The sequence below is a fragment of the Schistocerca nitens genome, chromosome 10 (assembly GCF_023898315.1).
Source record: "Schistocerca nitens isolate TAMUIC-IGC-003100 chromosome 10, iqSchNite1.1, whole genome shotgun sequence".
In the NCBI taxonomy this organism is placed as follows: domain Eukaryota; kingdom Metazoa; phylum Arthropoda; class Insecta; order Orthoptera; family Acrididae; genus Schistocerca; species Schistocerca nitens.
This window is the reverse complement of record NC_064623.1, coordinates 125,881,963-125,895,610: the sequence shown is the minus strand read 5'-3', so window position 1 is coordinate 125,895,610 and position 13,648 is coordinate 125,881,963. Positions and strand designations below refer to the sequence as shown.

At 40.3% G+C, this 13,648-nt stretch overlaps 1 protein-coding gene across 2 annotated transcripts in view; it reads right to left on the bottom strand.

Moving 5' to 3' along the window:
• The window catches only part of LOC126210045 (molybdenum cofactor biosynthesis protein 1), a 120,398-nt gene that overhangs the window by 22,312 nt on the left and 84,438 nt on the right, over positions 1–13,648 (bottom strand). The window lies entirely within an intron of this gene.

Here is a 13,648-nt window from a genome sequence, read left to right as displayed (position 1 = left end):
ACCACTTCTGCATGCTCCTGGCATCCAGTATAGTCTGCTGCACCAGTTTACTTTCTTTTTGTTATGAAATATAGCTTCTAGGGCTGTGAGAAGTATACAGCTCACCAAATAACAGTGTTTTAATGGCTCTTGGAAAATATGTTTTCCATCAAAATAGTTTCTCAAAATGGCTTGGGAAGTACACTTATTACACAATTAATATGTCTTTCGTAAATCTCGGGAAGCATACTTACCAACCACTTAGTGGTTTTACAAAGCTTTTGGGAATATATATTACCATCTGTAGATGTACCTGGTATCTTGTGATAGTACACTGTACCAGATGCATAAAAATTGCTACAACAAACAGTTTTTGTTTGTTGTCAGATCACTACTACCGTCACTTGTGTAGTCGGGAAAAAAAAATTGCCTCATTTTCACAGTGGAAAATACACTTGCCACCAAAATAGCAGCTCACAAAAGGGCTGTAGGAGAAATACACTACCACCACAGTTATTGTCCTAAACCACAAAAATAAAATTATAAAAATAAATAAATAAACAAACTGATCACAGTTCCAATATAACATCAAAAAATTTAACTTTGCAAAGGGATTAAAGCGTTAATGCTTAAAGACTGCCCAAGCATTGTCACTTTATAATAAGAATGTTTGTCAGCCTGTAAAGTTACCCGCACAATTTGCACACGCTACAGCGACGTCATATGAACATTCCACAGCCTTTGCAGTAATAAAATGTTAAAAATCTGCACTGTAGAGATTGCTCAGAGCCAACAACAACTAACGACTGCTAACTTCAAATTATAGCTGACAGGTAGTATCTCAGGGGAACTTACTGTAACTGCACTGTGACTTTTTTTGCAGATAATGGGGAGAGCTGTGTTGACTCACACAGTACACAACCATCTCGACACATTCAGTGGGGTCTCTAGGTGTCCATTATGTACTACAGTACAAACCCCCAGGGCATGTGGTGCACAAAGAATCATGGTGTACATGGAAACCGGTGGATGTAAAGCGACATTCTTTTCGAGGAGCACTAATGAGAAAATTTAGAGAAATGGCTTTTGAAGCTGACTGCAGAACAATCTACTGCCACTAATGTACATTCCATGTAAGGGCTATGAAGACAAGTTTAGAGAGATTAGGACTCATACAGAGGCATATAGACAAGTCATTTTGCCCTCATTCTGTTTGCGGTGCAACAGGAAAGGAAATTACTAGTGGTGATACAGGGTGTCCTGTAACATACACCACACAGTGGCTTGCTGATTATGTACATAGAAGTAGATGTATATGTAGAAAGAAGGCGAGTGAGGGGACACCTGAAAAGGAACGTGGATCAGTGGTATTGTATTCCTTTCACAATAAGTGAAGCATTTCTTTGATACCTGATGATCCTTGTAGAAGGGTGTGGAAATGGCCAGGTACCAATGCATGTCTTGAGTGTGAAGACCCACAGATCCAGCAGGTAGTTGGGTCTCTCTGGTTTTGGTCTGGTGTCACCTATGGATATTAAATGCCTCTAATAACTAGTAAGTATAATTTGAGAGCTGTGCAGTATCAGAACTGAATCTTCCAGCCTACTGTCTAGCCGACATAATGTCAAAATTTCAGCAGTCGGTCTCTCGACAAATAGTGTTCTACGGCATTGGTCCTGTACTTAGCATGCATTTATTGTAATTTCCTGCTTAATGCAATGTCCTAAGCAATTGGAAAAAAGCACGGTAATTCCTGTATATAAGAAGAGTAAAAGAATGGACCCACAACATTACAAACCAATATCCTTAACATCGGTTTGCTGCAGAATTCTTGAATGTATTTTCACTTTGATTTCCACGAGACAGAAAAGCTTCTGTTCACAAATCAGCACAGATTTAGAAATCATCGCTCGTGTGAAACTCGGCTTGCCCTTTTCTCATAAGATATCCTGCAAATCACGGATGAAGGGCAACAGGTAGATTCCACATTGATATTTCCAGAAAGGGTTTACCACAGTCCGCCACTGCAGACTGTTGATGAAGGTCTGAAATTACAGATTAGGTTTCAAGATATGTGAATGGCTCGAGATTACTTCTTGTGTAGTAGAAGCCAGAATATCGTCCACGATGGTGAGTGTTCATCAGAGACAGGGGTATCGGGGTTATTCTCAGGAGTGCCCCGGGGAAGTACGATAGGACCACGCTCATTCTCTATATAGACTGATGGTCAAAACATTATGACCTGCTTAATAGCTTGTTTGTCCGTCTTTGGGACAAAATACATCACTGATTCTGCGTACCGGGGATCAGACAGTTTGTTGTTATGTTTGTAGAGGTATGAAGCATTAGATGTCTACACAAAGGTTTTGTAATTCATGTAAATAACATATCACTGATTTGCATGCACGGTAATGATGCTCGATAGTGACCCAGATGGGTTCCTTTAGTTTTACATCAGGCAAATTTGGCCACCATGACATCACTGTAATGCTTCTCAAACCACTATAACATGATTCTGGCTCTAAGACACAGACAATTATACTGCTGAAAGATGACATTGCTGTCAGGGAAGACATCAAGCATGAAGGGACTCAGGTGGTTCACAGCTGTCGGCAGTCTTCGATTACTAACATAGGTCCCATCAAGTGCAGGAGAATGTCTCCCAAGCATAATACTGCTCCCACCATCTGGCATCCGTGGTGTGCTGCACATTTCGAGCTGCCATTCACCTCGATGATGGTTTTTGTGGAGACACCTATCAACCTAGTGTAGCAAAAAATGGGATTCACCCGAAGAGCTTGCTACAAATCACCGTCTATCCTACATTGCAGCCAGACATGCCTCCAAACCCCGTGTTCTGTGAAGAGTCGTGGATGTTTAACCATTTAGCACCTAGTGATAGATAGCACATGAACATTTGACCAGCTTTGCCGCTTTTGAGATGTGTGTCACAGGCTCAGCATAATAATAATCTGCCATTTGTCAAAATCACTTATCTCAACTGATTTCCCCATTTTCAGCCCATATCTTCCCTAAGATGAGCTCCCGTCTGTGTCTGCTCTATTTACATATTTTTGTTACCACATCACATGCCCACAATGCCACCAGGCAGCATCCAACTCGCAGTGGGCAGTGGTCATAATGTTTTGGCTAATCAGTGTACATTAAGGATCTGACAGCCATCATAGACCTTACTTTAACTTTTATGTTGTATGCGTCTGAACAATTACTTTAGCACAGAACAAATACGTAAATGAACAAGACCAGAATAATTAACATATTCTGTTGGATTTTCTGTTGCAGCAATATCATAAATTAATCAACAACAGAAAGACATCTTCAATCAATTTTCTAAAATTCATGACCTAAAAGTATTGTATAAATCATTAAAACTGTACTGTACTCTATCAAAATTGTAATACCCCTGGATAGATTCCAAAGTTGGCATGCAGCTAGGGCCAGTGTGGACATGGTTTTTAGGTTGGGGGGGGGGGGGGGGGGGAGGAGGGGAGGGAGGAGGAGGAGGAGGTGGCATGGAAAGGGCATCTGGCCACAATCTACCACTAATACTGCCAAATCCACATTAACATGCTGAAACTGTGATAACAGGGGATAAAGACTAAGAAAAAGAAAAAGTGAAATGTATCAAAGTTGTGAGGTAAAAGTCTCTGCCCACTGCCAGAAGAAAAAAAATTAGTACAGCCTTTTAGACATTTCCTATTCACTCCAGATTTAATGTTGGAACAGTGTATATGGAGTACATGAAATGATCACATTTACAGATCAATACTGCAAATGCTTCTCAGCTACCATGTATCGACCCATGGCAAAACACACACATTAGTACGTGGTGTAGCCCTCACAGTTGAAAATGCAGGCACTGACTATGGCATTCAGTCGATAGTACAGATGGCAAAAACTGTCCCGAGATAAATTATGTCACACATGCTCAATCTGTTCACATAGTTATGTAAGAGTTGTCGGTTGACAAGTTGCACGAGTCACTTCTCATCCCATTGTGTTCCACATGTGCTCAGTTGGAGACAAACTCGTACAACATGCTGGCCAGAGAAGTCACTGCTCATCTTTGGGAGAACATCGAGTTTCATGGGCAGCGTGTGGGTCAGCACTATACTGCTGGAACAGTACATTACCTTCCAGTTGCAAGAATGCAAAAATAACCGGTGTAACATCATTCTGCATGTACCAAGTGCAGAAACACCACAGACGAACGAGAGTTGTTGTTTATCGCACCCCAGGCCGTAAGGGCCACTGTATCTCGGACGAATGCACTCTACAAGAGAGTGATCACCAGGTTTATGTCATTTGCTGATACGACCATCACTCGTGTGCGAGCAGAATCTGCTTCCATCACTTACGACCGCGGCATGCCGTGCCATCCTCAAAGAGATCGTCTGATGGCACCACTCGAGCCGTGCATGTCAGTGCTGTGGCACAATTGCAAGACGGGCTAGATGCGTGCACGTCCGTAGCGCAACTGTCAATAACCGATTCGCAACAGTTCATGTTGACACATCTGGGGCTCACAAGATCTTTTATCTGTGCTGTGGTAGCTGTACGATCTGCAACTGCTGCCCTTACAGTACAACAATCCTAGTGAGCATCTGTGCTGTGTGGATGTCCAGAACCTCGACTACGTGTGTGAGAATGTTCACGTGACCACTGATACTAGCAATGTTGCATAACTGACGTAGCACGTCCAATTAGTGTGGCAATTCCCTTGAAAGGACCATCCTGCCACTCGGAAGCCCACAATTTGACCCCTTTTTAAACTCACTCATTGGCTATAAGAATCACGAGTGTGCCTTCCTGACATGGTTGCCTGCTTGCTTCACATGTCTGCATCACACTGGCTGTGAGCATTTCCTATTAAAGGGTAGACTCTGGAAGCTATGCCATTACACTATCTGTTGGCGGATGACACTGAAACCATTGCCAGTACATCTACTATCCCCAGGTGACGTGTTGTCATCGGAACAAAACTGACATTTATTTCCAGGTGTACTAATATAAGCTGTATCAGCAAAAACATATGACTAAAAAGATGCTAGCCTTACATTATTCTTGCAGATTATCATTAGCTTTAATGTTAATATGACAAGAAACATTAAAAGTGCAATATCAAAAGTGAAGTTCATAGGGAGATCTATGAACCGTTCAAAGTAAAGACAGGAGTGAGGCATGAAGATGGCCAGCACCTACTCTATTTAACTCAGTTTTGGAGAAAATAATCAGGACATGGGCCAAAAGAGTCAGATGGGTAAAGATTGAGAGACACAAGGATAAAACTATCAACATATTCTGGGCAATGGGCTGCAATCCTCGCTCTCCAAGTGCCGTGACAAACAAAGCCTGCACTCTACGTGCAGTCAGACCGTGTCATACATGCCATGGTGTGTGGAATATATATGCACATGTAGATCAAATGTCTGGCCTTTGCTGATGATATAGTCATCATAAGAAATAACAGAAAAGAAGACAAAAAAGCTCTACAAACTCTCTATCAAATCTATGTCAAAACGGGACTACAAATCTCACATGAAAAAAACTTGTACATTGACACAATGTAAAGAGACGGACACCCACTGGTAACAAAGTATGGAAAGATAACACATGAAGAAAGTTTCCAGTGCCTGGAAGAGATCACATAGAAAATGGAACTGAACTTAACATCCAATGGAAAAAGAATCACAAAACTACATAAGGTATTCAGACTTTATAACAAAATAAGTTTTTCCATCAATGCCAAATTAAGGCACTATATTACAGTAGTTATCATAGGCCTTGTACACCGCAGAACAACAGTAATGAAGGGAAGAACAAAAATCAAGGAGATGGAAAAACAGAAGGAAAGATCTACAGGCCAGTTCAGAGAGAAGGGATCTGGATAAACATATTGACAAAAGAATTGTACAAACACAGAGGATTAAAAACAACACCAGGTAAAGAAGGACAAAGTTCTAGAGACACATACAAATGATGCACAAAATCAGACTCACCAAGAATATTTTTAATATAGTGATGACTAATAAAGCAAAAACCAACTGGGTATAGGAAACCATGGAGGACCTCAAGAAACTAAACATCTCCACAGAAGACATCACAGACAGGAAAAAATACAGAGAAAAAACTGGAAAACAGAAATTTCAGCAGATATTGAAACAGAAGAAAACGGGGAAGAACTATACAGAATACAGGAAGAAGAATCACAATGAATATATGAGAAGTTTTTGGAAAGACAAACAAAAAAGACAGAAAAAAGCCTTGAAAATTGATGGTGCTTTACTGCTCTCCTTAAGGGGGTATTAATTAAAAACAATTCAATATAATAATAATAACAACAACAACAACAACAACAATAATAATAATAATAATAATAATAATAATGGCACTGTCTCTGTCTCAAGAAACTGATCTTCGAAGATCATCTGAAGCTATCTCTCATGTCTTACTCTGTTATGTTTGAAGTTTTCTATGAATTTTTGTAACATGATACTCTGTCCATGTGAATAACAGTAAAATTTAGGCTTATTTGGAAAAACAGCATCAAAGAAATTGTTTATTACAAATGGAACAACAGTATTATAGATTCCCCATGACAAAGATTTATTGTCACAAATTGATGTTATCACCACTCTTAATAAATCTTGTTAATACAGTACAATAAAAAATATCAACAACACCCGATAAATCTCTGTACACATGCCACATTACAACAGGTGAAAACTACATGGAGTGGAAACAGAGGGAGATACTACAACGCAAAATTGTTTCCATCTTATGACCTTTTTGTTGTTGCTGTGGTACTCAGTCTGAAGATTGGTTTGCTGCAGCTCTCAACACTATTCTATCCTGTGCAAGCCTCATCACCTCCACCTCTGCATATCTATTACAACACCCACTCATTTAAACCTGCTTATTGTCGTGAAGTCTTGGTCTATTTCTTCAGTTTTTATACCCCTTCCCTCCCATTAACACACACACACACACACACACACACACACACACACACACACACACTAGCCACCAAGGAAGAGCCTACAGCTTTGATTCAAACACCCCCCCCCCCCCCCCCCCGGTCATCCCCTCATACCTCCCTGCTTTTTTCATTACTCCATCTTCCACAATTGCAATGAATTCCTCCACCCTCCATGAAATATACACATCCTAAACACCAATCCTGTAAAACTGTTGTCAACCTTTCTGCCACAACTCTTACCCCTGCTTTAGCCAAAACCTAAATTCAAGCATGCTTGACTTGTAAAGGACCTTCTTTCCTTACCTAATCTCTGCAATGGAAATTTCTTCAATGTGCACCCCACTAATAACAGCCAACAAAAACCTCACATAGAACCTTGTTTAAAACAGTTCCAGCCTCCCTCCCACCCTGAACATCTCCTTCCAGCCAGTCATCTCTTGGTTATCTTTCAGGAATTCCTCACTTCTAACCTGGCCTTACTTTCCTTTCCTAAATCCTCTCTAATGAGACCAACATCACTCCTATGTAACACACAGCTACCCATAACCTGAAAATCAATCCGTACCTTATCATCTTTCCCACAGATAAAAGCTTCATCACAGTGTTCATGAGTCATAGTGACTATGTGGCTGAGTCTCTTCACCAACACCTCTGCATACAAACCTTACAATCATGATCACATCCCAGAATTCCAACAAGACTCCAGCAGCTATCCGAGACCTTAATTCCGTCCCATCTGGATCAATCTCTCCCTCCTCACACCACTCCTTCCTTTTACCTATTCTCCAAACTACACAAACCCGACTACAGAGGTCTCTCCACTTGTCCCATTGTGGTTGGGTACAATCCTCCCATTGAACACCGCCTGCAAACCATTATCTGTAACCTACAATGCAGAGAATGCAGACTTCCTTCACCACCTTTCCACAGTTCCTGTTCTGTTACCACAAGACTTCTCGCTGGTTACTATGGATGCAACATCATTTTACAACAACATCCCCCATGCCCATGGCCTCACTTTCCCAACATCCGCCATGCCCATGGCCTCACTTTCCCAACATCCGCCATGCCCATGGCCTCACTTCCCCAACATACTCCTGATACCAAACCCCCACCTCTTTCCTAATCCCCTTACCCAATCACATCCTGACCCACAATTATTTCACTTTTGAAGACCAAGTCACAGGGTGAAATGCCTAAAGCTCGCACCACAAGTATGAAGTGCTATTGATTTGCATCTTTGACAAAATGGATTGGTAGTCAGGGACTCATTATTGTTACCCAATCAACAGATTGTAATAATACTTTCTTGTGCAGATGTACACTTTTTAAATGAAACTGTGCTTACTGACATTAACAAACTAAAAATAGGGTAAATCAGAATGTCATTGGGGTTTGTTGCAGGATTCTAGTACAAGTTGTCTATTAGATACAGTATTTTTGACAGTTTTCACACCAATACTAGTTTGTGCCACTCAATCTGGGTAGTTACTAGGTATTATGTTGTTTGCTTACAGTGTGTTTGTGTGTGTGTTCCTAGAGTGCCTTATGACTTGCAAGTCAGTTAGTGTGTGACAGTCCAAGCAGTAGGTCGTGAGTGGATGATGGAATTTACCAACACAGAAAAAGGTGACATGCTCATGGTGTATGGAGAGTGTACGAAGAATGCAGTTCACTCTTGTACAGTATATGCGGCAATAAATCTCAATAAATGTCAACCATCTTGGCAATCATTTATCAACCTCTTCAACCAATTATGTGGAAGTCGTAGCCTAACTCTTAGCAACATAACAGAAGGAAATAAGTAGTTGATCCACATGTTACCTCCTGCACAATCGCATAAGGAAATGGCATTAATCGGGCAAGTGTCCTATGCATTCTCCATTGACATAGGTTTTATCCCTTTCTATAAAGAGCTGCATGGAATTGATCAAGAGAATCATGTTAACTTCCATACATGGGCATTAAGACAGGATACTCCAGATGTATCATGTATCTTGTTTAGTGGTGAAGGAAATTTTAACCATCATGGCCTGGTAAAGTGCTGAAATAAGCACTATTGGTCTGCTAACAATTCTCTTTGGCTGTGGGAGGTGGAATGTCAGCATCCTTGGAATGTAAACATGTGGTGTGGGGCAGTGAACCATCAGCTCATAGGCCCGTTTTTCTTAGAAATAACACTGAATGCACCCAAGTATCACAGCCTCCTAACAAACCATCTTCCACGGATGCTAGAAGAGATTCCTCTGCACATGAAGTGCACGAAGTACAACATGGCTTCACAAACTGTTTACGAATCATTAGATTGGATGCAGAGGACCTGCATCTTGGTTGACCCATTCGCCAAATTTCATGCCTGCAGACTTTTTTCTACGGGGAAAGCTGAAAGATGCTGTCTACAAGGGCATACCCACTACATCTGATGATATGCAATGATGTATTACTGCAGCCTATTGGATTGTCCCTGCTGAAATACTGGTATGTGTGCAGCAGTCTTTCCATACCAGACTGGAAGCATATACTGGTGCTGCCAGTGGTCATTTTGAACACAGCCTGTGATGGTCAATTGTCTCATTACTGGTCACAATCCACATAACTAGTGTATGGACTTGGACTGTTCTTTAGTGTGTGCTACCGCAGCTAATGTACAAGTGTTGGCGTGGGAACTTTACAGGCAATGTACAAGTGTTGGCGTGGGAACTTTTCAAAATATGATATCTCGTGAATAGCTAACACTAGACTCCTGCAACAAACACCGCTGATAGACTAATTTACCCTACTTTTAGTTAATACCAATAGGCATAGTTTCATTTAAAAAAGTGTATGTTTGCACAAAAAAATGCACTTTCTAATATCACTACAATTTGTTGGTTGGTTACTAGCATAAGCCCCCAACTACCAATCCATCCTGTGAAAACCACACATCAATAGCACTTTCCATTTCTGCAATGTTTGTGGCGCAGGTTTTAAGTGATTATCCTTGTATAAACAAATCTGTAGTACTGCCATGGGTACTCGCACGGTGCCATCCTAAGCCAACTTTTTTATCGGCCATCAGGAGAAGTCCTTCCTATCCAGTCAACACCTAAAACCCCTTGTCTGATTCAGAGTAATTGAGACATTTTCATGATCTGGACTCACGGTATAGACTGCTTCTTCCATAACCTAAAAACCTACTCCCAAATCATCTTAACCTGATCATTCTCAACTCAATGCGCCATGTTACTAGACATCGATATCCATAAATACATGTCAAGTGGACCAACCACCAACAGTACCTCCCTCCACTTTGACAGCTGCCACTCATTCCATGTCAAAAAGTGCAAGGTGCAAGACCTGTCCCACAAATCCACCCACCACCTCCTACAGCAGTCCAGTCACAGGCATCTCCCACCATATAAAAGGCACAATCATGTGCAAAAGCAACCTGTGAAAAATCAGCTATGCTGCAATTACCATACGATTTTCCATGTAGGGATGACAAGTAACCAACTGTTCACTCGCAGGAATGTCTAGCACCAAACTGTGGCAAACCATAGACTTGACATTCCAGTTGCCAAGAGGCTGTACACCGCTTCAACAACTGCTTGACTAAACATACCATTTGGATATTCCCTTCCAGTGCAAGTTTCTCTGAACTACACAGGTGGAAATTGTCTCTCCAGCACATCTAGTGCCATCCACCTGACCTAAACCTCTGCTAACTTGTTTCCCACTGTATCACTTTACCTTTTCCCTTATCTCTTCTGTACCCACCAATCTTTTCCCATTCAGACCATGTACTGTCTTCTCCAATCACTCTGCTCCCCCCCCCCCCCCCCCCCTCCTGCAGCTACTGCGGGTGTGTACATTTGGGTGTTTGTGTGGTTTCCAAACTAAACCATGTGCATTTTAGATATGTTAGATCCATATAATTTACCTGAAACTAATTCTCTGAGGTACTGAGACTGCTGCTTACTGGCTCAGGGTTTCTATTTTCAGCTAACACAGAAGTATTGTCTACAAACAAAAGTGTATGGGACAGGATATTTACCAGTGAATCATTCGCACTGGACACCAAAAAGACTGTTGTGTGGCATGTAGACAACCCCCGAGATGGTGCACCCAGGCAGTGTGACTGCAGGAGCAGACAGCAAAAACTCTACACAAAAGATGGTCCAGCACTTCTCAGAGCTTACAGTCAAAAATTATCAGGCAAGGTGTCCATATTACCCAAATTAATGTAGGATTAACAAGTGCAAATGCGGTTACCAAAGCAAATTAGATGATGAGCATGCCATCAGTATTATAGCTCTATAGGAAATGCATTTAGGTGATAATTCAGCAGCTACATGCAAGATTACGCAATATAAAGCAATATCAATACTCCTCTCAATTGTTATGTGCATCCACAATAAATGAAAAAAGAAACAGCTCTTGGATTATGCTGGCTTAAGCTGTCAGAAAATTAGTGATGTAGAAGTAATTAGGATAAAACTCAAAGGCCTGGTTATTACATCATCAGTCCACAAATCACCTAAAGAAAAGTGTCTGACACTAGTCTTACACACAGCAACTAGACAGCACGTATATGTTTAAGATTTTAATTCCAAAACACAACCCGGACTTACATAAATAGAGACAAAAATAGAGAACCATTGTTCAAATGGATCAATACACAAGAAATTATCTAAGTTTGATGCCAAGGAATTTAAAACATTTTGGGCAGGCAGACGGAAACTGATACAAAACCTGACCCATCCATCTTTTCCACTGATGAGAACAAATTACCACTGAATCACTCAATAGTAGTACTGAAACATTTTTAAAGGAGTGTACATTGGCTCACAAAAGTCATCATTGGTGCTGAAATATCAGTTACAAAATACATTGATAAACCCACATGGAAATTTGAAAAAGCTAACTCGATACAATACACCCAGGAAGTGGAGAGCAACCTGCACTGGACACCTCAAAAGGCAGAAAATTACTCAATATCTGTGGGAATTATTGTAGATGTAGCTAAATGGAATATCTGAAGGAAAGTAACAAAATAATGTGTACTAGGATGGGACAAACCTGCCCAAGTCCTCTACAAAGGATACCAAGGGACTAAATAATTTTTTGATGACATTTTGTATTTAAAAATATTTGTGTGTATAAATTGTTCATGTTGATGTAAATTTGACAATTTAAGAAATGGTCATGCTTAGGAACAATGTAAGAAATAGGTGTTATGTAAAAGCCAGTGTGCTTTTGTTTGAAACGAAAATGGCTGTGGGGAGTGGAAAAGGCGGCAAGGGCGAATTGGCGTGCTACCTTGAGCAAGCGCGGGAAGTAAGTCACACAGTCTGTAGGCAGCAGTGATTGAGGTAACTCCTTTGTGAAGCAGGAGAAGCTTTGTCTGCAAATTTTCATAAAAATGCCTCGGTTGAAGACTGCAAACAGCTTACAGCATAGCTGCGAATTGTTGAGCTACTGTGTGTAAAACTGAATGAAGCCAAGAAGAGAAATTGTGCCCATACAGCAAGAAACTTGCAGGGTAGTGTAGCAATCATAACTGTTCGCCACACCCAAGCCTACAGCAACCAGATAAGATTTTTTTTATATTTTTACTTTTGTACAGCATGAATCATTAATTTAAACTGTGTTTTAATAATCATTCTTGAACTTTACGGAAACTAGCTCAACCTGTTATTTCATCCTAATCATACATCTGTATAGGGTTCCTTCCTGGTGTTTGATTAATCAGAGTGTCCTGTTTTACAGACTTATGAAGTGCCAAGTTAATATAAAGAGGCTCCATTTAAATTGCTTTAGTGTAAATAATAAAAATGTTTTCTTAACTATTGCAAAGTGTTATAGTTTGCTTACATAAAATTCAATCAGAGTGAAGCCAAGTTACTAGAATCTGTTAGATGACTATACAGAATTAGTTCAAAGAATAATAGCTTTTGAAAGTAAATTCCTTTAAGAAAGAGGTTTTCTTTAAGTGAAATGTTCAGTATAAAAAGTGTGTGCTTTAGTGTCTAAGTATTTAAGTTTCTTGATTATGGAAAGTGCTTTCCTAAAGGTTGTCCCCCCCCCCCCCCCACCACCACCACCACCACCACCACCACCACGGCTAATTTTTTTTAGCTTCCTTGAAGTTATCTACTGGGCTTTTTCTTTTTTAAAAACATAATGTATAAAGGTGTAGCCCAACATTGTTTAAGTGGGGTAATTTATTTGAAGAACCAACTAAACAGTAGCAAGAAAGTAGGCAAAATTCACATTTCTGCTTCTCCAATACTTCACTATTTCATTGCCAGGATAAGTTGGTGACCATTAAGTACATATTTTAAACCACTAAATGAACTTGGAACTGAGTTGTCCTAGCTTCAGTATATTATTATTCATACTGTGTTTCTATCTAACCACTGGGTAAGATCTTAGGAAAAGAAGTGAAGAGTCTAATTTACTTATCCATTAGACGCAACACACAGTAAATCCTGTAAGAAGGATAACTCTATTGATTATCTTTTCCTATAAACAGGACTATCCTTCCATAGTGTATTTTATTTGGAAACTAAACTAAATTTTAGTAAGAGGGTTATACGTGGAAACATAGAGAGAGGGTTTCTGTTATTTACATAAAAGCAAACTAATATCATAATGGTAGTGTTATAAGGTCCTATTAATGTGTGGCCA